The sequence below is a fragment of the Carassius gibelio genome, chromosome B6 (genome assembly GCF_023724105.1).
Source record: "Carassius gibelio isolate Cgi1373 ecotype wild population from Czech Republic chromosome B6, carGib1.2-hapl.c, whole genome shotgun sequence".
In the NCBI taxonomy this organism is placed as follows: domain Eukaryota; kingdom Metazoa; phylum Chordata; class Actinopteri; order Cypriniformes; family Cyprinidae; genus Carassius; species Carassius gibelio.
Genome location: NC_068401.1, coordinates 14,238,889 through 14,260,315, shown reverse-complemented (window position 1 = coordinate 14,260,315; position 21,427 = coordinate 14,238,889). Strand labels below are relative to the sequence as shown.

General features: G+C 38.5%; 17 non-coding genes and 1 pseudogene across 17 annotated transcripts; all 18 read right to left on the bottom strand.

Annotated features, from left to right (window-relative positions):
• Positions 1 to 387: 387 nt before the first annotated feature.
• On the bottom strand, positions 388 to 459 carry trnaa-ugc (transfer RNA alanine (anticodon UGC)). Its single transcript has one exon. It is a non-coding gene; the product is annotated as a tRNA-Ala (tRNA).
• A 113-nt stretch (positions 460 to 572) lies between these two features.
• On the bottom strand, positions 573 to 644 carry trnaa-ugc (transfer RNA alanine (anticodon UGC)). Its single transcript has one exon. It is a non-coding gene; the product is annotated as a tRNA-Ala (tRNA).
• A 125-nt stretch (positions 645 to 769) lies between these two features.
• trnaa-cgc (transfer RNA alanine (anticodon CGC)) lies at positions 770 to 841 on the bottom strand. Its single transcript has one exon. It is a non-coding gene; the product is annotated as a tRNA-Ala (tRNA).
• A 111-nt stretch (positions 842 to 952) lies between these two features.
• On the bottom strand, positions 953 to 1,024 carry trnaa-ugc (transfer RNA alanine (anticodon UGC)). The gene has a single exon. It is a non-coding gene; the product is annotated as a tRNA-Ala (tRNA).
• Positions 1,025 to 1,149: 125 nt separating this feature from the next.
• On the bottom strand, positions 1,150 to 1,221 carry trnaa-cgc (transfer RNA alanine (anticodon CGC)). Its single transcript has one exon. It is a non-coding gene; the product is annotated as a tRNA-Ala (tRNA).
• Positions 1,222 to 1,346: 125 nt separating this feature from the next.
• On the bottom strand, positions 1,347 to 1,418 carry trnaa-ugc (transfer RNA alanine (anticodon UGC)). The gene has a single exon. It is a non-coding gene; the product is annotated as a tRNA-Ala (tRNA).
• Positions 1,419 to 2,280: 862 nt separating this feature from the next.
• Positions 2,281 to 2,352, bottom strand: trnaa-ugc (transfer RNA alanine (anticodon UGC)). Its single transcript has one exon. It is a non-coding gene; the product is annotated as a tRNA-Ala (tRNA).
• Positions 2,353 to 2,463: 111 nt separating this feature from the next.
• Positions 2,464 to 2,534, bottom strand: trnaa-ugc (transfer RNA alanine (anticodon UGC)). The gene has a single exon. It is a non-coding gene; the product is annotated as a tRNA-Ala (tRNA).
• A 125-nt stretch (positions 2,535 to 2,659) lies between these two features.
• trnaa-cgc (transfer RNA alanine (anticodon CGC)) lies at positions 2,660 to 2,731 on the bottom strand. Its single transcript has one exon. It is a non-coding gene; the product is annotated as a tRNA-Ala (tRNA).
• Positions 2,732 to 3,578: 847 nt separating this feature from the next.
• On the bottom strand, positions 3,579 to 3,650 carry trnaa-agc (transfer RNA alanine (anticodon AGC)). The gene has a single exon. It is a non-coding gene; the product is annotated as a tRNA-Ala (tRNA).
• Positions 3,651 to 3,761: 111 nt separating this feature from the next.
• On the bottom strand, positions 3,762 to 3,833 carry trnaa-ugc (transfer RNA alanine (anticodon UGC)). The gene has a single exon. It is a non-coding gene; the product is annotated as a tRNA-Ala (tRNA).
• Positions 3,834 to 4,696: 863 nt separating this feature from the next.
• Positions 4,697 to 4,768, bottom strand: trnaa-agc (transfer RNA alanine (anticodon AGC)). Its single transcript has one exon. It is a non-coding gene; the product is annotated as a tRNA-Ala (tRNA).
• A 111-nt stretch (positions 4,769 to 4,879) lies between these two features.
• Positions 4,880 to 4,951, bottom strand: trnaa-ugc (transfer RNA alanine (anticodon UGC)). Its single transcript has one exon. It is a non-coding gene; the product is annotated as a tRNA-Ala (tRNA).
• Positions 4,952 to 7,262: 2,311 nt separating this feature from the next.
• On the bottom strand, positions 7,263 to 7,334 carry trnaa-agc (transfer RNA alanine (anticodon AGC)). Its single transcript has one exon. It is a non-coding gene; the product is annotated as a tRNA-Ala (tRNA).
• A 483-nt stretch (positions 7,335 to 7,817) lies between these two features.
• Positions 7,818 to 7,889, bottom strand: trnaa-agc (transfer RNA alanine (anticodon AGC)). The gene has a single exon. It is a non-coding gene; the product is annotated as a tRNA-Ala (tRNA).
• A 308-nt stretch (positions 7,890 to 8,197) lies between these two features.
• trnaa-ugc (transfer RNA alanine (anticodon UGC)) lies at positions 8,198 to 8,269 on the bottom strand. Its single transcript has one exon. It is a non-coding gene; the product is annotated as a tRNA-Ala (tRNA).
• A 77-nt stretch (positions 8,270 to 8,346) lies between these two features.
• On the bottom strand, positions 8,347 to 8,418 carry trnaa-ugc (transfer RNA alanine (anticodon UGC)). Its single transcript has one exon. It is a non-coding gene; the product is annotated as a tRNA-Ala (tRNA).
• Positions 8,419 to 10,675: 2,257 nt separating this feature from the next.
• On the bottom strand, positions 10,676 to 19,338 carry LOC127959050 (glomulin-like; annotated as a pseudogene).
• Positions 19,339 to 21,427: the final 2,089 nt, after the last annotated feature.

The window sequence follows — 21,427 nt, the reverse complement described above, 5'->3', positions numbered from 1 at the left end:
TGAAAGTCATTAAACAGTGCTTGGAGATGCTGGGGATTGAACCCAGGACCTCATACATGCGAAGAATGCGCTCTACCACTGAGCTACACCCCAACTTTTTGAGCAGCATTGCTGCTTCTATGTTCAACAAACACTAACAATCCAGTAGTGAAACACTAGAGCAAAGAAGCAAAATTATTTTGCTTAAACTCAGCAAACAGTGCTTGGAGATGCTAGGGATTGAACCCAGGACCTCACACATGCAAAGCATGTGCTCTAACACTGAGCTACATCCCCATGTTATGAGCAGCATTGCTGCTTCTTTGTTCAACAAACACTAACAATCCAGTAGTGTAACACTAGAGCAAAGAAGCTAAACTATTTTGCTTAAACTCAGCAAACAGTGCTTGGATATGCTGGGTATTGAACTCAGGACCTCATACATGCAAAGCATGCGCTCTACCACTGAGCTACATCCCCACGTTTTGAGCAGCTTTGCTGCTCCTTTGTTCAACAAACACTAACAATCCAGTAGTGTAACACTAGAGCAAAGAAGCAAATTAAAATTTGCTTTTTACTCAGCAAACAGTGTTTGGAGATGCTGGGGATTGAACCCAGGACCTCATACATGCAAAGCATGCGCTCTACCACTGAGCTACATCCCCACATTTCAACCATCCCTGCTGCTTCTTTGTGTAACAAACAGTAACAATCTAGTTGTGTAACACTTCAGAGAAAAGAAGCCACTTTTCTCTTTCTTAATCTCACATGAAAGTCATTAAACAGTGCTTGGAGATGCTGGGGATTGAACCCAGGACCTCATACATGCGAAGCATGCGCTCTACCACTGAGCTACATCCCCACTTTTTGAGCAGCATTGCTGCTTCTTTGTTCAACAAACACTAACAATCCAGTAGGGTAACACTAGAGCAAAGAAGCTAAACTATTTTGCTTAAACTCAGCAAACAGTGCTTGGAGATGCTGGGTATTGAACCCAGGACCTCATACATGCAAAGCATGCGCTCTACCACTGAGCTACATCCCCACATTTCAATCAGCCCTGCTGCTTCTTTGTGTAACAAACAGTAACAATCGAGTCGTGTAACACTTCAGAGAAAAGAAACCACTTTTCTTTTTCTTAATCTCACATGAAAGTCATTAAACAGTGCTTGGAGATGCTGGGGAATGAACCCAGGACCTCTTACATGCGAAGCATTCGCTCTACCACTGAGCTACATCCCCACATTTCAATCAGCCCTGCTGCTCCTTTGTGAAACAAACAATAACAATCCAGTCGTGTAACAATTCAGAGAAAAGAAGCCACTTTTCTCTTTCTTAATCTCACATGAAAGTCATTCAACAGTGCTTGGAGATGCTGGGGATTGAACCCAGCACCTCATACATGCAAAGCATGCGCTCTACCACTGAGCTACATCCCCTCTTTTTGAGCAGCATTGCTGCTTCTTTGTTCAACAAACACTAACAATCCAGTAGTGAAACACTAGAGCAAAGAAGCAAAATTATTTTGCTTAAACTCAGCAAACAGTGCTTGGAGATGCTAGGGATTGAACCCAGGACCTCACACATGCAAAGCATGTGCTCTAACACTGAGCTACATCCCCATATTTTGAGCAGCATTGCTGCTTCTTTGTTCAACAAACACTAACAATCCAGTAGTTAACAATAGAGCAAAGAAGCAAAATTATTTTGCTTAAACTCAGCAAACAGTGCTTGGAGATGCTGGGCAAATACATGCAAAAGATGCAATCTACCACTGAGCTACAACCCCATTTAACACTGAGCTACATTCCCATAACTTGAGCAGCATTGCTGCTTCTTTGTTCAACAAACACTAACAATCCAGTAGTGTAACACTAGAGAAAAGATTCAAAATTATTTTGCTTAAACTCAGCAAACAGTGCTTGGAAATGCTGGGCAAATACATGCAAAAGTGGCAATCTACCTCTGAGCTATATCCCCATTTAACATAGAACTTTGCTGCTTCTTTCTTTTACAAACACTATCAATCTAGTCATGTAAGAATTTAGGGGAAAGAAGCAACATATTTTTTCTTAATCTCAAATGAAAGTCATTAAACATTGCTTGGAGATGCTGGGGATTGGACACAGGACCTCATACATGTTAAGCATGCTCTCTACCACTGAGCTACATCCCCATGTTATGAGCAGCATTGCTTCTTCTTTGTGTAACAAACAGTAACAATCGAGTCGTGTAACACTTCAGAGAAAAGAAGCCACTTTTCTCTTTCTTAATCTCACATGAAAGTTTTTAAACAGAGCTTGGAGATGCTGGGGATTGAACCCAGGACCTCATACATGCAAAGCATGCGCTCTACCACTGAGCTACATCCCCACGTTTTGAGCAGCTTTGCTGCTTCTTTGTTCAACAAACACTAACAATCCAGTAGTGAAACACTAGAGCAAAGAAACAAAATTATTTTGCTTAAACTCAGCAAACAGTGTTTGGAGATGCGGGGATTGAACCCAGGACCTCATACATGCAAAACATGCGCTCTACCACTGAGCTACATCCCCACATTTCAATCAGCCCTTCTGCTTCTTTGTGTAACAAACAGTAACAATCCAGTCGTGTAACAATTGAGAGAAAAGAAGCCACTTTTCTCTTTCTTAATCTCACATGAAAGTCATTAAACAGTGCTTGGAGATGCTGGGGATTGAACCCAGGACCTCATACATGCGAAGCATGCGCTCTACCACTGAGCTACATCCCCACTTTCTGAGCAGCATTGCTGCTTCTTTGTTCAACAAACACTAACAATCCAGTAGCGTAACACTAGAGCAAAGAAGCAAAATTATTTTGCTTAAACTCAGCAAACATTGCTTGAAGATGCTGGGCAAATACGTGGAAAAGAGGCAATCTACCTCTGAGCTACATCCCCATTTAACATAGAACTTTGCTGCTTCCTTCTTTTAAAAACACTATCAATCTAGTCATGTAAGAATTTAGGGGAAAGAAACAACACTTTTTTTCTTAATCTCACATGAAAGTCATTAAACATCGCTTGGAGAGGCTGGGGATTGGACCCAGGACCTCATACATGCTAAGCATGCGCTCTACTACTGAGCTACATCCCCATGTTATGAGCAGCATTGCTGCTTCTTTGTTCAACAAACACTAACAATCCAGTAGTGTAACACTAGAGAAAAGATTCAAAATTATTTTGCTTAAACACAGCAAACAGTGCTTGGAGATGCTGGGCAAATACATGCAAAAGATGCAATCTACCACTGAGCTACATCCCCATTTAAAACTGAGCTACATTACCATGTCTTGAGCAGCATTGCTGCTTCTTTGTTCAACAAACACTAACAATCCAGTAGTGTAACACTAGAGAAAACATTCAAAATTATTTTGCTTAAACTCAGCAAAGAGTGCTTGGAGATGCTGGGCAAATACATCCAAAAGAGGCAATCTACCCCTGAGCTATATCCCCATTTAACATAGAACTTTGCTGCTTCTTTCTTTTACAAACACTATCAATCTAGTCATGTAAGAATTTAGGGGAAAGAAGCAACATATTTTTTCTTAATCTCACATGAAAGTCATTAAACATTGCTTGGAGATGCTGAGGATTGGACCCAGGACCTCATACACGCTAAGCATGCACTCTACCACTGAGCTACATCCCCATGTTATGAGCAGCATTGCTGCTTCTTTGTTCAACAAACACTAACAATCCAGTAGCGTAACACTAGAGCAAAGATGCTAAACTATTTTGCTTAAACTCAGCAAACAGTGCTTGGAGATGCTGGGGACTGAACCCAGGACCTCATACATGCAAAGCATGAGCTCTAACACTGAGCTACATCCCCACATTTCAATCAGCCCTGCTGCTTCTTTCTGTAACAAACAGTAACAATCGAGTCGTGTAACACTTCAGAGAAAAGAAGCCACTTTTCTCTTTATTAATCTCACATGAAAGTCAATATACACTGCTTTGAGATGCTGTGGATTGGACCCAGGACCTCATATATGCAAAGCATGCGCTCTACCACTGAGCTACATCCCCACTTTTTGAGCAGCATTGCTGCTTCTTTGTTCAACAAACACTAACAATCCAGTAGTGAAACACTAGAGCAAAGAAGCAAAATTATTTTGCTTAAACTCAGCAAACAGTGCTTGGAGATGCTAGGGATTGAACCCAGGACCTCACACATGCAAAGCATGTGCTCTAACACTGAGCTACATCCCCATATTTTGAGCAGCATTGCTGCTTCTTTGTTCAACAAACACTAACAATCCAGTAGTGTAACAATAGAGAAAAGAAGCAAAATTATTTTGCTTAAACTCAGCAAACAGTGCTTGGAGATGCTGGGCAAATACATGCAAAAGATGCAATCTACCACTGAGCTACAACCCCATTTAACACTGAGCTACATTCCCATAACTTGAGCAGCATTGCTGCTTCTTTGTTCAACAAACACTAACAATCCAGTAGTGTAACACTAGAGAAAAGATTCAAAATTATTTTGCTTAAACTCAGCAAACAGTGCTTGGAAATGCTGGGCAAATAAATGCAAAAGTGGCAATCTACCTCTGAGCTACATCCCCATTTAACATAGAACTTTGCTGCTTCTTTCTTTTACAAACACTATCAATCTAGTCATGTAAGAATTTAGGGGAAAGAAGCAACATATTTTTTCTTAATCTCACATGAAAGTCATTAAACATTGATTGGAGATGCTGGGGATTGGACCCAGGACCTCATACATGCTAAGCATGCGCTCTACCACTGAGCTACATCCCCATGTTATGAGCAGCATTGCTGCTTCTTTGTTCAACAAACACTAACAATCCAGTAGTGTAACACTAGAGCAAAGAATCTAAACTATTTTGCTTAAACTCAGCAAACAGTGCTTGGAGATGCTGGGGATTGAACCCAGGACCTCATACATGCAAAGCATGCGCTCTACCACTGAGCTACATCCACACATTTCAATCAACCCTGCTGCTTCTTTGTGTAACAAACAGTAACAATCCAGTCGTGTAACAATTCAGAGAAAAGAAGCCACTTTTCTCTTTCTTAATCTCACATGAAAGTCATTAAACAGTGCTTGGAGATGTTGGGGATTGAACCCAGGACCTCATACAGTATTGTTCAAAATAATAGCAGTACAATGTGACTAACCAGAATAATCAAGGTTTTTCGTATATTTTTTTATTGCTACGTGGCAAACAAGTTACCAGTAGGTTCAGTAGATTCTCAGAAAACAAATGAGACCCAGCATTCATGATATGCACGCTCTTAAGGCTGTGCAATTGGGCAATTAGTTGAATTAGTTGAAAGGGGTGTGTTCAAAAAAATAGCAGTGTGGCATTCAATCACTGAGGTCATCAATTTTGTGAAGAAACAGGTGTGAATCAGGTGGCCCCTATTTAAGGATGAAGCCAACACTTGTTGAACATGCATTTGAAAGCTGAGGAAAATGGGTCGTTCAAGACATTGTTCAGAAGAACAGCGTACTTTGATTAAAAAGTTGATTAGAGAGGGGAAAACCTATAAAGAGGTGCAAAAAATGATAGGCTGTTCAGCTAAAATGATCTCCAATGCCTTAAAATGGAGAGCAAAACAAGAGAGACGTGGAAGAAAACGGAAGACAACCATCAAAATGGATAGAAGAATAACCAGAATGGCAAAGGCTCAGCCAATGATCACCTCCAGGATGATCAAAGACAGTCTGGAGTTACCTGTAAGTACTGTGACAGTTAGAAGACGTCTGTGTGAAGCTAATCTATTTTCAAGAATCCCCCGCAAAGTCCCTCTGTTAAAAAAAAGGCATGTGCAGAAGAGGTTACAATTTGCCAAAGAACACATCAACTGGCCTAAAGAGAAATGGAGGAACATTTTGTGGACTGATGAGAGTAAAATTGTTCTTTTTGGGTCCAAGGGCCACAGGCAGTTTGTGAGACGACCCCCAAACTCTGAATTCAAGCCACAGTACACAGTGAAGACAGTGAAGCATGGAGGTGCAAGCATCATGATATGGGCATGTTTCTCCTACTATGGTGTTGGGCCTATTTATCGCATACCAGGGATCATGGATCAGTTTGCATATGTTAAAATACTTGAAGAGGTCATGTTGCCCTATGCTGAAGAGGACATGCCCTTGAAATGGTTGTTTCAACAAGACAATGACCCAAAACAAACTAGTAAACGGGCAAAGTCTTGGTTCCAAACCAACAAAATTAATGTTATGGAGTGGCCAGCCCAATCTCCAGACCTTAATCCAATTGAGAACTTGTGGGGTGATATCAAAAATGCTGTTTCTGAAGCAAAACCAAGAAATGTGAATGAATTGTGGAATGTTGTTAAAGAATCATGGAGTGGAATAACAGCTGAGAGGTGCCACAAGTTGGTTGACTCCATGCCACACAGATGTCAAGCAGTTTTAAAAAACTGTGGTCATACAACTAAATATTAGTTTAGTGATTCATAGGATTGCTAAATCCCAGAAAAAAAAATGTTTGTACAAAATAGTTTTGAGTTTGTACAGTCAAAGGTAGACACTGCTATTTTTTTGAACACACCCCTTTCAACTAATTGCCCAATTGCACAGCCTTAAGAGCGTGCATATCATGAATGCTGGGTCTTGTTTGTTTTCTGACAATCTACTGTACCTACTGGTAACTTGTTTGCCACGTAGCAATAAAAAATATACTAAAAACCTTGATTATTCTGGTTAGTCACATTGTACTGCTATTATTTTGAACAATACTGTACATGCGAAGCATGCGCTCTACCACTGAGCTACATTCCCACGTTTTGAGCGTCTATGCTGATTCTTTGTTCAACAAACACTAACAATCCAGTAGTGTAACACTAGAGCAAAGAAGCAAAATTATTTTGCTTAAACTCAGCAAACAGTGCTTGGAGTTGCTGGGCAAATACATGCAAAAGATGCAATCTACCACTGAGCTACATCCCCATTTAACACTGAGCTACATTCCCATGTCTTGAGCAGCATTGCTGCTTCTTTGTTCAACAAACACTAACAATCCAGTAGCGTAACACTAGAGCAAAGAAGCAAAATTATTTTGCTTAAACTCAGCAAACAGTGCTTGAAGATGCTGGGCAAATACGTGGAAAAGAGGCAATCTACCTCTGAGCTACATCCCCATTTAACATAGAACTTTGCTGCTTCCTTCTTTTACAAACACTATCAATCTAGTCATGTAAGAATTTACGGGAAAGAAGCAACACATTTTTTCTTAATCTCACATGAAAGTCATTAAACATCGCTTGGAGATGCTGGGGATTGGACCCAGGACCTCATACATGCTAAGCATGCGCTCTACCACTGAGCTACATCCCCATGTTATGAGCAGCATTGCTGCTTCTTTGTTCAACAAACACTAACAATCCAGTAGTGTAACACTAGAGAAAAGATTCAAAATTATTTTGCTTAAACTCAGCAAACAGTGCTTGGAGATGCTGGGCAAATACATGCAAAAGATGCAATCTACCACTGAGCTACATCCCCATTTAACACTGAGCTACATTACCATGTCTTGAGCAGCATTGCTGCTTCTTTGTTCAACAAACACTAACAATCCAGTAGTGTAACACTAGAGAAAAGATTCAAAATTATTTTGCTTAAACTCAGCAAAGAGTGCTTGGAGATGCTGGGCAAATACATCCAAAAGAGGCAATCTACCCCTGAGCTATATCCCCATTTAACATAGAACTTTGCTGCTTCTTTCTTTTACAAACACTATCAATCTAGTCATGTAAGAATTTAGGGGAAAGAAGCAACATATTTTTTCTTAATCTCACATGAAAGTCATTAAACATTGCTTGGAGATGCTGGGGATTGGACCCAGGACCTCATACACGCTTAGCATGCACTCTACCACTGAGCTACATCCCCATGTTATGAGCAGCATTGCTGCTTCTTTGTTCAACAAACACTAACAATCCAGTAGCGTAACACTAGAGCAAAGATGCTAAACTATTTTGCTTAAACTCAGCAAACAGTGCTTGGAGATGCTGGGGACTGAACCCAGGACCTCACACATGCAAAGCATGCGCTCTAACACTGAGCTACATCCCCACATTTCAATCAGCCCTGCTGCTTCTTTCTGTAACAAACAGTAACAATCGAGTCGTGTAACACTTCAGAGAAAAGAAGCCACTTTTCTCTTTATTAATCTCACATGAAAGTCAATATACACTGCTTGGAGATGCTGGGGATTGGACCCAGGACCTCATATATGCAAAGCATGCGCTCTACCACTGAGCTACATCCCCACTTTTTGAGCAGCATTGCTGCTTATTTGTTCAACAAACACTAACAATCCAGTAGTGTAACACTAGCAAACAGTGCTTGGAGATGCTGGGGATTGAACCCAGGACCTCATACATGCAAAGCATGCACTCTACCACTGAGCTACATCCCCACTTTTTGAGCAGCATTGCTGCTTCTTTGTTCAACAAACACTATAAATCCAGTAGTGTAACACTAGAGAAAAGATTCAAAATTATTTTGCTTAAACTCAGCAAACAGTGCTTGGAGATGCTGGGCAAATACATGCAAAAGAGGCAATCTACCTCTGAGCTACATCCCCATTTAACATAGAACTTTGCTGCTTCTTTCTTTTACAAACACTATCAATCTAGTCATGTAAGAATTTAGGGGAAAGAAGCAACATATTTTTTCTTAATCTCACATGAAAATCATTAAACATTGCGTGGAGATGCTGGGGATTGGACCCAGGACCTCATACATGCGAAGCATGCGCTCCAACACTGAGCTACATTCCCTCCTAACCCTAACCCTAACAGCTGGGAATTCCATTCCGGGAGAGGGGAGAAAGAAAAACTCCACTATTTTGATCCTCAATTTGAGGGTTGTTTATTCTGTTATTGTCTTTCTAAAGCAAGGTGAAGAAGATGAGGATAATCCACAACGCAAAGTCTTTAATATTATTATCCATAGAAACGCAGGCAAGGATAAAGCTCAGAGAAGTCGTAACATCAAACAATAACTTACAAACTACCAAACAGAAAGAAGACTATAAGGTAGTTGATGAAGGAAAAGTTTTAACTAACAGTTAACTAATAATGACTTAAGAGCAAATGAACTAAAGAGCTGAATCAAACAAGATCAAAACCATGACATACGTTTACCTTCATTCTTAGGTTCTAACAAACATGGAAAGCATTTAAGCGTAAATACATATTGTTATAAATATTGATATGTATAATATGGAAGTAAAATATTCAGGGAAATGAATTTTATACTTATATAAATGTAACTGGGATATTTTCTAGCTCAGATTGTTGAATTACAAACATTTTTCCATAGATTTTTGGGTTGCTGCAGGAAGTAAGCTCTGTGATCAACAAAAGTTTTTGATTCTTACATGTTTTATTTATTATAATGTTCAAAATTAACACTTTAAACAACTTCAGACATTTTGTAGCCGACGTACAAACAACAGAAGTAAAAGGCTAAACATTGTTTGCTTTCTTGTCACTTTTGGGGAGTCACACCAGAGGAGTTTCCAGCTGAATGCAGAATTTATTGAGAGAATTGAGAATTTTGTGCAGGTCCATGGAAACTGTTTTCTTCTGCTTCAAGCCCCAGTTTACAGGAAAGGGGAGTGATAGGTTTTATCGTCAGTGCAAAAGAGGTGCATAATGAATTAAAAACTACAAATGTACAACCTCATTTTGAAAGTAAGAACCCCCATCTAACATACATACTTGACCAAAGGGTCTAGGGATGGCATCTGGAGAGCTACTCAGACTAAGATCTACTCAGACTCAGAATAAGGCCAAATTATTATTATTATAATTTTTTTAAATGAGTAATGTAATTATAAATAACTAATGAACCACACCAGCAGTGAGGACCGCTTAATTTCAAAATGCTTGTAATCTACTGAGCTGGACAAATACAAGTATGTGATAAAGTGGCTTAACTCCAAAGGGAATTATGATGGAAGGCAAGGGAAGCAGTGATATTTTTCTAAAATTCAGTGTGAATGATTCACACGCTTTATTAATTATTATAATTTTCTAGAAATGTTTACATTTTATAGTGCATAATTTATCAAGGTTAATTATGGGCTTTTAATGTTCATTTTAATTTAATGTCAAGGACAGTGCTCACTTTACAAGCATGCACAGGAAAATTGCATTTATAATGAATTTATTAGCAAAACTTTTCTTGGCCTTTTTATTCCAGGCCACAAGTAAACCCAATGTGGCGAATTTGAGAGATCATTTGTCTTTGGCTTGTACTTACATTAATGATCATAGCCCAGTTTGGGAAATGCTTCAAGAGATGCAGTTCTAGTGAGATTTACTATGTTCCTCTCCATTCATGTTCTTATTGCTTACTATACTTGTTATAAACAGCAGATGTCAGTATTGTTTCATAGTAAGTCAAAACTCTTTCTTGCTTTTCATACTTGTTGCATGTTGTATTGTTCTCTTTCAAAATAGTTCATGAACTATTAAAAAAACAAAAGTTTAAACATGGTCAGAGGAAAAATGTCCAAGTTTTAAGTCAGAATACAGAATATTGATAATATTGATATTGAAGCTCTCACATTGCTCTTTATCATTACAAATGTGTCATGCTACAGAGAAAGTAAATTAATCAATAAATACATTATTCAGTTCAGAAAGCAGAAATTTGTCGCCATTTCAGTTTTGACTGTCCACAATGATTTCCTCTGTATGGACAACAAGGCTTTCCTTTAAGTCAAATGTGCCCAAGGCGTAGTTTGTTTTATGACTTACTCTCACTATTTTAAAACTGAATTCAGATAAGTAGAAGTAGAACTGATAATCAAACCTTATCCTGTTCTTCACATGGCATGTTGCCAAGTGTCTTCGTTTTCACAAGCAAGCTCTGAACTGATATCTTCCCAGAGGCCTCCTTAAATTCTGTTCTGTTGTTTCTACAAGTCAAAATTTTCTTCACTATATAATAATTACTATTTAACAGAGAAAGGATACAATGCATTACCCTCCCTAAGTCTTTTCAGCTCTGTACCATAGTATGATTTTGACATGCTTAGACATGTCAAATAAATTTGGTGATAATTTTGTGTAACTGTCTGCAATGTGGCACAGGGCTGTCCATATTCCAGTCTGAAAATAACAGAATGGGTCTTATTAATAGAATATGATGAAAATATAAGTGTAATATATAGTTGTGTTTCGACAAAATGCTGTAAAAATCTTACATAAAATGTTCTTTCCTGTATCAATTTCCCTTTAAAACAAGGAAAAATGAATATGAAAAAAAAATACTTTATTATTATTATTATAGTGAAAATAAGTCCTAAGGTATATATTTTGCCTAATACAGAGAGTTATGCAAAACAGGTGCATATTATGGTAAAAGCTGACAGGTTTACCATTTGCATATCGGCAGGATGAAGGAAGGCCTAAGTAATTTATCAGGGGCAGATTATTTAGACGAGGTATGTCAGTCACTCAGGTTTTAGTACCATTTTTGTAATGACACAGGATCTGCCTCAAAATATTGGACTGCTCACCATCTGTTATGTATTGTGGGATCATGGCAGTAAACCTGGACTACACTCATAAATAAATTATGGTTAGGGATGGATTGTATCTTGTTAGTAGGAGATCTAACATTTAAAATAGAGACAGCTGCCATATGTAGAGTCTGTACTTGGGTTACGATTCATGTCAATGATTTGTTGATATAAAAATTGATTAGATCACTTCAGTATGCAGTTCTGAGCATTTAACAGCTATTGTTTTCCTTTAAGGTCTTTGTAAATATAGAGGTTTTCTTCACCTGTCCATCCAATGTAGCAAGTCGGTATCATGGCCCTGTGGGAGAATGAGAGTTTCTCTGAGCAGTGAAATGAGTGGAGTCCCCTCAAACCACCTGTCTTCATAGGCTGACTTTAATAGCAAAAGAGAAAAATATTTCTCTTATTAGTGATTCAGTGTTGATCAAAATTCTATCACTTAGACAAGCAGACAGATAAGCAATGTTTTGTGCACTACCTTTCTGCAGCGTTCCACTTGATTCTTGATGTTTTTGATGATGATACTTTCTACACCTGCATGATGTCTTCATGATGCGTCTTAGAGCATTCAACAAAGGCAGAATAAGCACTTAACACTCTACTATTTTTTTATATTTATGTAACCCAGAATATTGCATTCACAAATTGATAGCAATTTTAATTAAAGATATATTTAAACTTTCTAGATACCACACCTAAAAAAAAATGTTTGCTTCGCTTCACCATCAAGCTTCACTATAAAGAGCTGGGAACACCACAAGGCTTTTTCCTCCCTAAATAAAAGAGGACAAATGGCTGCAAACAAAAAAAAAAACTGGCTTAAACAAATCAGATTTACTTGTAAAATCAAGTTGTGTCTCATCCATACTTACCAAATGCTGGATAGGACAGTCAATCATTAAGTCTTGTGAACAAATAACAACAGTTCTCTTGTAAATTAGCACTGTTGTTAAAAAAAATAATAATAATTTGATTTCACCAAGGATGCAACAATTATTAAAATTACTGATTACTGAAATTTTAAGCATGAACATAATTTGCTGTTCTTTCTATGACTGTAATAAATGTTTTGATTGAAGTTTACTCAAACAGTCCTTTCAATATCCATGATTCATCCTTTCTGTATGGGGACAAGAAGCAGAAAGAAAAGTCAGACTAAAAGCTTGGCACATCATTTGGTTATTTAGATTTATTTATTTTTAAATAATAAAAGTTGTGTAGTCTACACACCTACATAAAAGAAGTTTGATGTATTCCATATTACACTGCAGGATGAAAACAGGGCTGAAATATTAAATTAAGCATTTTTGTTAGAGCGCAGGTACATTGAAGGAGTAGTGATCAGATAAACTGCATTCATATAGACACTGTGTACCACAAATTGAAAAAAATGATTGAAGTCTCTAAATTCTTTAGGTACCAAATATATCAGTATGTTTTTGCGCACAAAATAAGATTCTCAACTCCCCTTTTGAAAGCCCAAGAGATCTGTGGGCATAACAGTTCACACTGTCTTTGAGTCTGGTAAACACATAGTGAGATGAAGAAAAAAATAGAATTTTGAGGTCTAAGTACTTAAACACTGCAGGAAACAGTTCTATGACAATAAACTGGACAAAGAGCAAGTAAGCCATGCAAACTCTTGATTCATTCAGATGAAAAACATCTTTCTCTGAAATTGTGTCTTCTTTTCCTTTTAGAGGATGGTAAAACAGGATTTTTGGCAGAGATTGTTGGATCCATGCTAGTATTGCCTAGTATTAGAAGAACAGAAGCACTCAGAAATTAGGTCATCCTTTTTCTAAAAGTACGGTGTCTATGCCTAATAGTAACAAAGTAAGTAATATCATTATTTCTGTGACAAAATTCCACAAGGGTGAAATTTCTGACATGTTTGCCTCTCTGTCCAGTTGAACTTGGAGGAGAGGTTCCCTTAGACTCTTCGTGTAACTGAGCAATTACAGAAAGAAAGGAAAATGTGAAGAATTAAGTAAAATACTGGTTAAGATCACATGCATATAATCAAAAAAGGGTTACATTCTCAACATCGTCGCTTAAATGACTGCTAATTTGCAAAATGTTAACTTAGATCAGATTCTGACAATCGACTTAAGTCACCCCATCATACCTTCATCGAAGATGAAGAAGTTTCTTGAACGAAACGTAACATTGTCTAAATCCCATTGTTATTATTAGGGTCAGAACATTTATATGTTTTATTTATATGTTTAAAGTGTTTTTCAGTGACAACTGATCATATTTTCATTAATACTTTTTGAGAATTGCTTACTTTTGCTTTGAACAAAATAACCAACATTTAAATTTATTAATAGACCAATACCAACCAATATATATCCTAATGGCCTTTGAATGTTTAGACGTGACTGCAGTTAAATCTAATACTAACACTATAAATACAACATAGTTAGATCTAAATCTGGATGAATGCACATATCATTATATCCCCCAGCCCTAAAACCTGCTCTGTGGTAAAGCACTATGGCATTAAAGACATATGTTTTGTAAAAGCACTATACAAATACATTTGACATGACTAAACACAATTGGGTCACTGCCTCATTGACTGCATTAGCAAGAACAGGTTTAAAACACAAAACTTTAGAACAGCAGCTCTTAGTTTGGTGGCCACTGAGTTTGTGTCTTGATTCTTGACTTCCTGCACAAAGGGTTGTACAAAGGTCATTAATGCAGTGCAGCATCGGCAGAGCCCGAACACATCTTCCTGTTCCTGTTTGTGTGAGTAAGGTACAGGCAGCTTTGAAATCTGTTTCTACAGAGAATCAAGGGCCGAAGCCAGTCCATTGGCCTTCGACTCACTCATTCTCAAAAGCACTGGGTAGGGAACAAACAGAAATTCTGTTATTACTTGCAGTGGCAGTAGAGGGAGCCCTTTTTATTATTGGCTTTTATTTTTAAGTTGAAACGCTGTTTTAAACTGGTTTGTAGGATGCATAAGGATTATGGCTTTACCTGTTTTAAGGTTCTTTTCTACAGCAGTTGTTCAGTTACTTGACTGAATAAGAGGCATAAGCATAGTGGTGGTGTCAGCAATGGCATTTGGATCAATGTCCCCCACTTGCTGAAGTGAAATATCATGGAGTTCCTTCAAACTGCATATCTGCAACAAAATTGTATTGTCTTTTTTTTTTTTACATTTAATGGTACATTTGACATTTTTACTGAACATATTTATAAAAGTATGTAGTAAATCCATTCTGTAATACATGCTGTCTTATACAGAATCATCATCATAACTATTTAGATAATCAGTTATTTGAAAATATATTGTGTACTTGGTCCATTTAAGCTCTGCTTTAAAACATGCTATGGCATGTTCCTTAGAGTGTGCTACATGTGTGGAAGAGTGTGCAAGAAATTGGTAAATCAACAGCACTTAATGGAGTGTTCCTAAGAGGGCTTCCAGTGGAGCAAGAAATCTGACTGGTTCTCCACTAAACTGCATTCCCACACCCAAGGGTCAAGAGGGCTAGTCAGTTAGGCAGAATGACAAAGTGGTGGTTTAGCAGAGGTACATCCCATCAAATTCTCCCAGTCCCAGTGGATTGATGTCACAAATATGAGCCTGGGATGGGATATGAGCCTTGATGTAGTCGCACCTGTCTGTCTCTCAAAAACCGGAAAGCACTGTAAAATCAAATTAGTTAACCATATACCTTATAGGTCCTCTAAAGTGCCTTGAAACACACAGCATTATTCTATGTGTTAAGACTGGTGATGTAATTTCAGCTAAAACAGGAAGACAGGGAGGGACATATCGTGCAGCCCTGCCCCCTTTTTTAAAATAGCCAATAGCTCTTTGTTTATATCTGCTCAGGCCAGAGGGTAGCTCGGCAAAGCTGCATTCGACAACCACAGTTTAATAGATTTACTCTTAGTTAAACAAAATGTGATCATAATCATGCTGAGGCTGTGTAGTTCTAAAAGTGTTTTAATATATATTCCGACATTTTTCTTTTATTTAATTGTAAAAGTACATGAAAAGATTTCCAATGTTTTCACTGACCAGCTTAAATGTATTTTGTAAATATAAACTGAGTATAGGACAGAATCAAAATAAAAGTGAAAAGGTTATAGAATATCCAAGTTCAGCTGTTTTGAAACAATCCAAAATAAACAGTTGAAATGGTATGGTGACTCATACTCAGAATTTGTGCTCTGCATTTAACCCATCCGAAGTGCACACACACAGAGCAGTGAACACACACCCAGAGCAGTGGGCAGCCATTTTTTTGCTGCAGCGCCCAGGGAGCAGTTGGGGGTTTGATGCCTTGCACTTAGGGCACCTAAGTCATGGTATTGAAGGTGGAGAGAGAACTGTACATGCACTCCCCCCACCCACAATTCCTGCCAGCCAGAGACTCAAACTCACAACCTTTCGATTGCCAGTCCGACTCTCTAACCATTAGGCCACGACTTCCCCTTCCCGAGGGGATCATGTTTGTGTCAGACTTTTGTTCCTGTTTTGTTGTGTTTTTTTTCTCCACATGTGCTTCCCATGACCCAAATTCTCCCTCTCATTTTGATTAGTCATTTTGTTCAGGTATGTCCCGTTAATTACCCTTGTTTGTCTATGTATTTAAGCCCCAGTCTGTTCAGTCTTTGGTAGTCCAGTCATCTTTATGTTATGCTGTGTTTCCCTCACCGTTCTGCACGTGTTTGTTCATTAATGAAAGTGACTTTGAACTGCACCTCCTGTCTTCGCCTTCTTACCTGCATCACTGTGACAGATGACCGGACCCAATAATGTACAATAGGTTGAGGATCAGTTGTGGTGCCCGCAGAGAGGTATGTGGAGAAAAATCCTCAGTCTTTCTTAACGTTTTGAACTGGCACTCCGTGCTTCTTTTCAGTTGGGTCAGGATGAGGAAACGATTCGTTGTGGTCTTCCTATGAGTGATTTTTCCCTTGGTTGAGTTTATCAATCGCATACTTTATTTAAATGGTTCCAATTTTGAAGCAATTGTAAAAGATTTGTGAACTATCTTCATCCAGCCCCCGTTGAAACACACCGTGCCTGTCCAGCTCATCCCACACGGGACCCTCCACATACCTAACCAACGGTTCCAACCACCCATTTCCTCCCGTGTTTGCCCATGCTCAAAAATGGACTTCTAACAACCAGGTCAGCACTAAAATTTACATCCCTTCTGCTATCTCCAGTTCCAAGAGCCATTCCAGTCCTCGACTCAGAAACGCTGGCCACTCCACTGTCAACCCTGCCAGCCGATTCACTCTCAAGCCCTATGATAACCGCAGCTATCTCCTTAACCTCAACCAAAAAAAAAAAGAATGAGGAGGAGAAGACTGATCAGATTTGTGAGAGCTCTCCAGAGTCCGCTCCAGAATGCTCTCCAGAGCTCAACAGGGAGCCCACTCACATCACAGTACTCAACTGGGAGCCCAATCAATTCACAGAGCTCAACCAGGCATCCAACCCTCCATCGTCTCCCGTCTCATCTCCACTGGTTCCATCCAGCTCTTCTGAGTCTCCATTGTCTCCGCTGATCCCATCCAGCTCTCCTGAGTCTCCACTGGTCCCATCCAGCCCTTCTTCATTTCCTGTTCCCACATCAAGCCCTTGGAGGGCTCCTGTGCCCACGTCCAGCCCATAGAGGGCTGTTGTTCCTCGTCTGGCCCAGGGAGGGCCTGAGATCCCAAGTCTAGCCTCCTGTGGGCTTTTGCTCCCACTCAGACTTGTGTTCATGATTTGTGTTTTTCTTCCCATGTGCTTCCCATGACCCAGTCTCTCCCTCTCGTTTTGATTTAGTCATTTGGTTCAGGTGTGTCCTGTTAACTATCCTTGTTGCTCTCTGTATTTAAGCCCCAGTCTGTTCAGTCTTTAGTTGTCCAATCACTATTATGTTATGCAGAGGCGTCATGCCCATTCAAAGTGAGGAGGCAAGTGCCCCCTCAGATTTCTGAGCCAAGTGGATTTAAAATGCAGCTTCCAAATGACAAAAAAAATAGCCAAATAATATTTTTTATATATTCGATACAATCACAGCGGTGTGATTAGATCATTCAAGGAATAGCATCAGCTGCTAGATTAAAATATGTGTTCGCTGGCTGGTGCTGAGCCAGAGACAGACGCATTCGTACAACGCTTCATGATAACCAATCAGAAACAATTGTGTTGCACTTATGAATGCAATGGCCAATCAGAGACGTGCAAAAGAGTCACTGAAACGCAGTGTTTTGTTCACTTGCTCGCTGACTGAATTATTTAGCTAATTCTCTCATCAGAAATGTAAAGTACACTATTTTGCCCATCACCATTTATTGATCAAATAACAATCTATAAAGGTGCAAAACGCGTTTACTTACACATGTTTGAGAATCGAGACAAGGACAAAATAAGTAAATAAAACATAAGCATAGCCTATATCAGTTATACAGTGTTACCATAGCTGCTGTCACATGACAACCGTAACTAATACCCCGCCATGTGCCCCCTCAAAAATTATGAATGCATGATGCCCCTGGTGTTATGTTTTGTTTTCCTTCACCATTGTGCCGTGTTCAAAGTTTGTTCATTAAACTAGGTGAGTTTGAACTGCACCTCCTGTCTTCACCTTCCTTCCTGCATCACTGTGACAGTTTGTGTATAAAGTGAGCATTTCAGTCTTTGCCAGCAAAACCACTCTGTGCCGAATTTTCTGAGGTAAGTGTCAAACAGATCAAAAATCACATTTATCAAAGCAAAATAGCAAAGAATTTAGGTCTTTCACCAACTACCATACGTAATATTGTAAAAGATTCAGGGAATCCAGAGAAATCTCAGTGCATGTAGGGCAAAGCAGGGAACCTCAGGTAAATGTGCATGACCTTTTGAGCCCTTAGATGTCATTGCATAAGAAACCATCATGCTGCAGTGTTAAATATAGCTACATTTGATCAGAAGTACTTCAGAAAGCTGCTGTCATTTACCACAGTCTGCCGCTGAATCAAAAAATGCAACTTGTATATCTGTTACTCTAGAAGAAAGCTATACATCAATGCAGTGATCCCGTCGAGTTCTCTGGACCAGAGCTCTTCTCAGATAGTCAAATAGACAGTGGAAATGTGTGCTGTTATCAGATGAGTTCATGTTTTTAGCTTTTTCTTGAGAAAAACTGTATTAAATTCTCATATGTACATGTATGTATGTTATGTTTACATATGTCATATGGCTTCATAAAATGTCCTTAAAACGTAAACAAAAAACAAAAAAGTGAATTAACTGAACATAAATATTGGAGCCTGATAAAAATCCTAATTTTAGATGAAACTTTCAGATGGCACTTAGAGGCTTTTGCATCTGAACTCTTCTTATATAAGCATATGTCAATGATTCCAGATTTACCTGCCTCCTCTTTTATGAAGTCCAGGAGTTGACTGTAATCACCTTTGGCAATGCATGTGTGACCAGCATTAAGAAAGAGCTCATGGTCCTCTGGTTTAACTTCTTTAGTTGTTCTCTAAAAAAATATGGACAGAAACATTGTCAAATGTTTTATTCACAAATAATAATAATGATAATAAATACAAAATTAACATATTGTAAATCTTGTACAATGTACAAACCATTCACAGCATTTTACCTTGTTTATGCCTGTTACATTCATTATCATATGCTTAAATGACACATATATATGTATGCTTAACTTGAGTAAATACAAATTCTCACACACACACAAATTGCAACCAAGTACGACACTTAATTTTCAGTTTTCTTGCCCATCTTTTAACCACGTCCACTAGTTGATTTGCTGCCATTTTCAGAGCAGGTCTTCAAAAAAAGAACCTAGCCATACAACTGACAATTCAAGATCCGGGTTATAACCAATACTTTTCTGTTCGGGATCTGAATGACATTTGCGCTTTTGAAATTTCAGCACAGAAGATTAGCTAGGCTAGAGCAGCTAGGTTTATACAGTAACACAGGTCAGGGTGTTTGAAAAGAATCTAGCAATCTGACAGGGGACCCTTATAAACCTCTTAGGAAGCATTGCAGCTGAGTGTCTGCTAATAGGATTAAGACAAAGCAATCTGAAATAAATGGGACCAGATAGAACTCTCTCGAATGCCCTGGAAAACAGTCATGGGTATTCTGATTGTAATTTACAGTCAATGAATATTTACTCAGTCAAATTCTGTTTGTTCAGCTAACTTTAAGAGGCACAGTCTAAGTATAATTAATTAAACACTATGCTGTCACTAGATGTGACTAATCGGTAGGATCATACATAAGACCACACTGACTCACAATAACCCTCTCAAATGAGTCCTGACTTTATTTAAACATGTCATGCCATGGAAATACTGAAAGCACACCAGAAATTGCTTAGTAATCTTTGGCAAGCATGTGTGTACTGTCCCTTAGTAAAATCCCTATTAAGTCCAGTATTGCTCCAGTATTGGACATGTAATTTGATATGAGCCATGTCTTTGACTTCCTACATGGATAACTATTGTAGACCCTGATTTCAGGTGTATGGAGACAAACCAGGTTTGAGCAATAGGATTTAAGCAGCAGCTGCGAAGTTTGCTCTGTCTATTACAGTGTGGTGAAAGGCTTTAACAAAAGGCACAATGTAAATATAACAGGAAAGGACAGGCTGGTTGCATGTTAGCTTCAGATTTGCCCGTGGCTAATTGAAGACTGCTGATTTAGTGTTTTGACAGTGAACAGACTGTGTGCAATAAGTCAAGCTAAAAAAAAGGTCTCTCACTGTATGGTGACAGACAAACAGGTTTGTTGTTTCTGCATGGTCGGCCCATGTCCTATTGGGCTAATTATATGTTTACAAGGTGTTGCAAAAAGAAAATTAGAAAGCAATGATTTAAGTCCTGTTATATTCCTGTTTTTTTCCTTTCTCTATATTCCGATTTTTGTTGTTGTAACCACATTTCGCCATGTTGATTCAGTTTTATTAAAAAATGTTTGGAAAAACTGCTTAATTTATGCTACCACATAAAGCAAATTCTTACTTTGACAATATTTTGGAGAATAAACATCTGTGATAGCTTGGCTTTGGATTTAGTCTGATAGGTATATAATTATATAGTATGTGTTGTGTATACTGTGGCCTTGGCAGAAGTATGACGACGATTGAATACTGTTTCTGGTGATACTTTTAACTTCTTATGTGGAATAGTTTTGAATAAGATGTCCTAAATTCACATGACTTTGTCCATGACTTTTTTGCAGCATTTCTTTTGAGTGTATATGTGTAATAGACCTCTCTCAGGTCACTACTATCATATTTCAATGTATTTTTAATAGGGAACAGCAACAGGACAACAAAAGTGTAACTTGATTACCTGACGGACACATCAGCTTTTCAGGCTTTGACTTTTCAGTGGAATTTAGAAAAGGGAAATGAGGCATTACAATTACAATATATATTTAGTTTTAATTGTAAACTTTTGATTATGGAAAACTAAATTTAATGATTGTAAAATAAGTATATTTCAGTTTAATATCCTGATCGCAGACATACATACTGTGAGACATACTATGTTGTTTTCTTTCTTGTGTTTTTTTCTTTCTTTTTTTCAAATGGCATGCTAACAGGACTTTTTACTCCATCCCTTTCTTGCCTATTTCTTGGCAATAGAGTGGCCCCTAAGGCCCCTAGAGGCCATGTCTAGAGCTGATGCTGTCTGCCAGTATCCCTCCCTAAACCCCAGCGAGCTTGTCAAGAAAAACTGTGCTGTTTAGGGGTCGCTCCCTAGAGTCGATGCTTTAGCTTTCACTGCCTTGCCTGCAGATGGACTTCTGTGTTTGATTTGGAACAGTGCACTTTATATGGACATGGCTCAGATTTTCCCTTCCCCATGATTTAATAACTGCAGGAAGGAT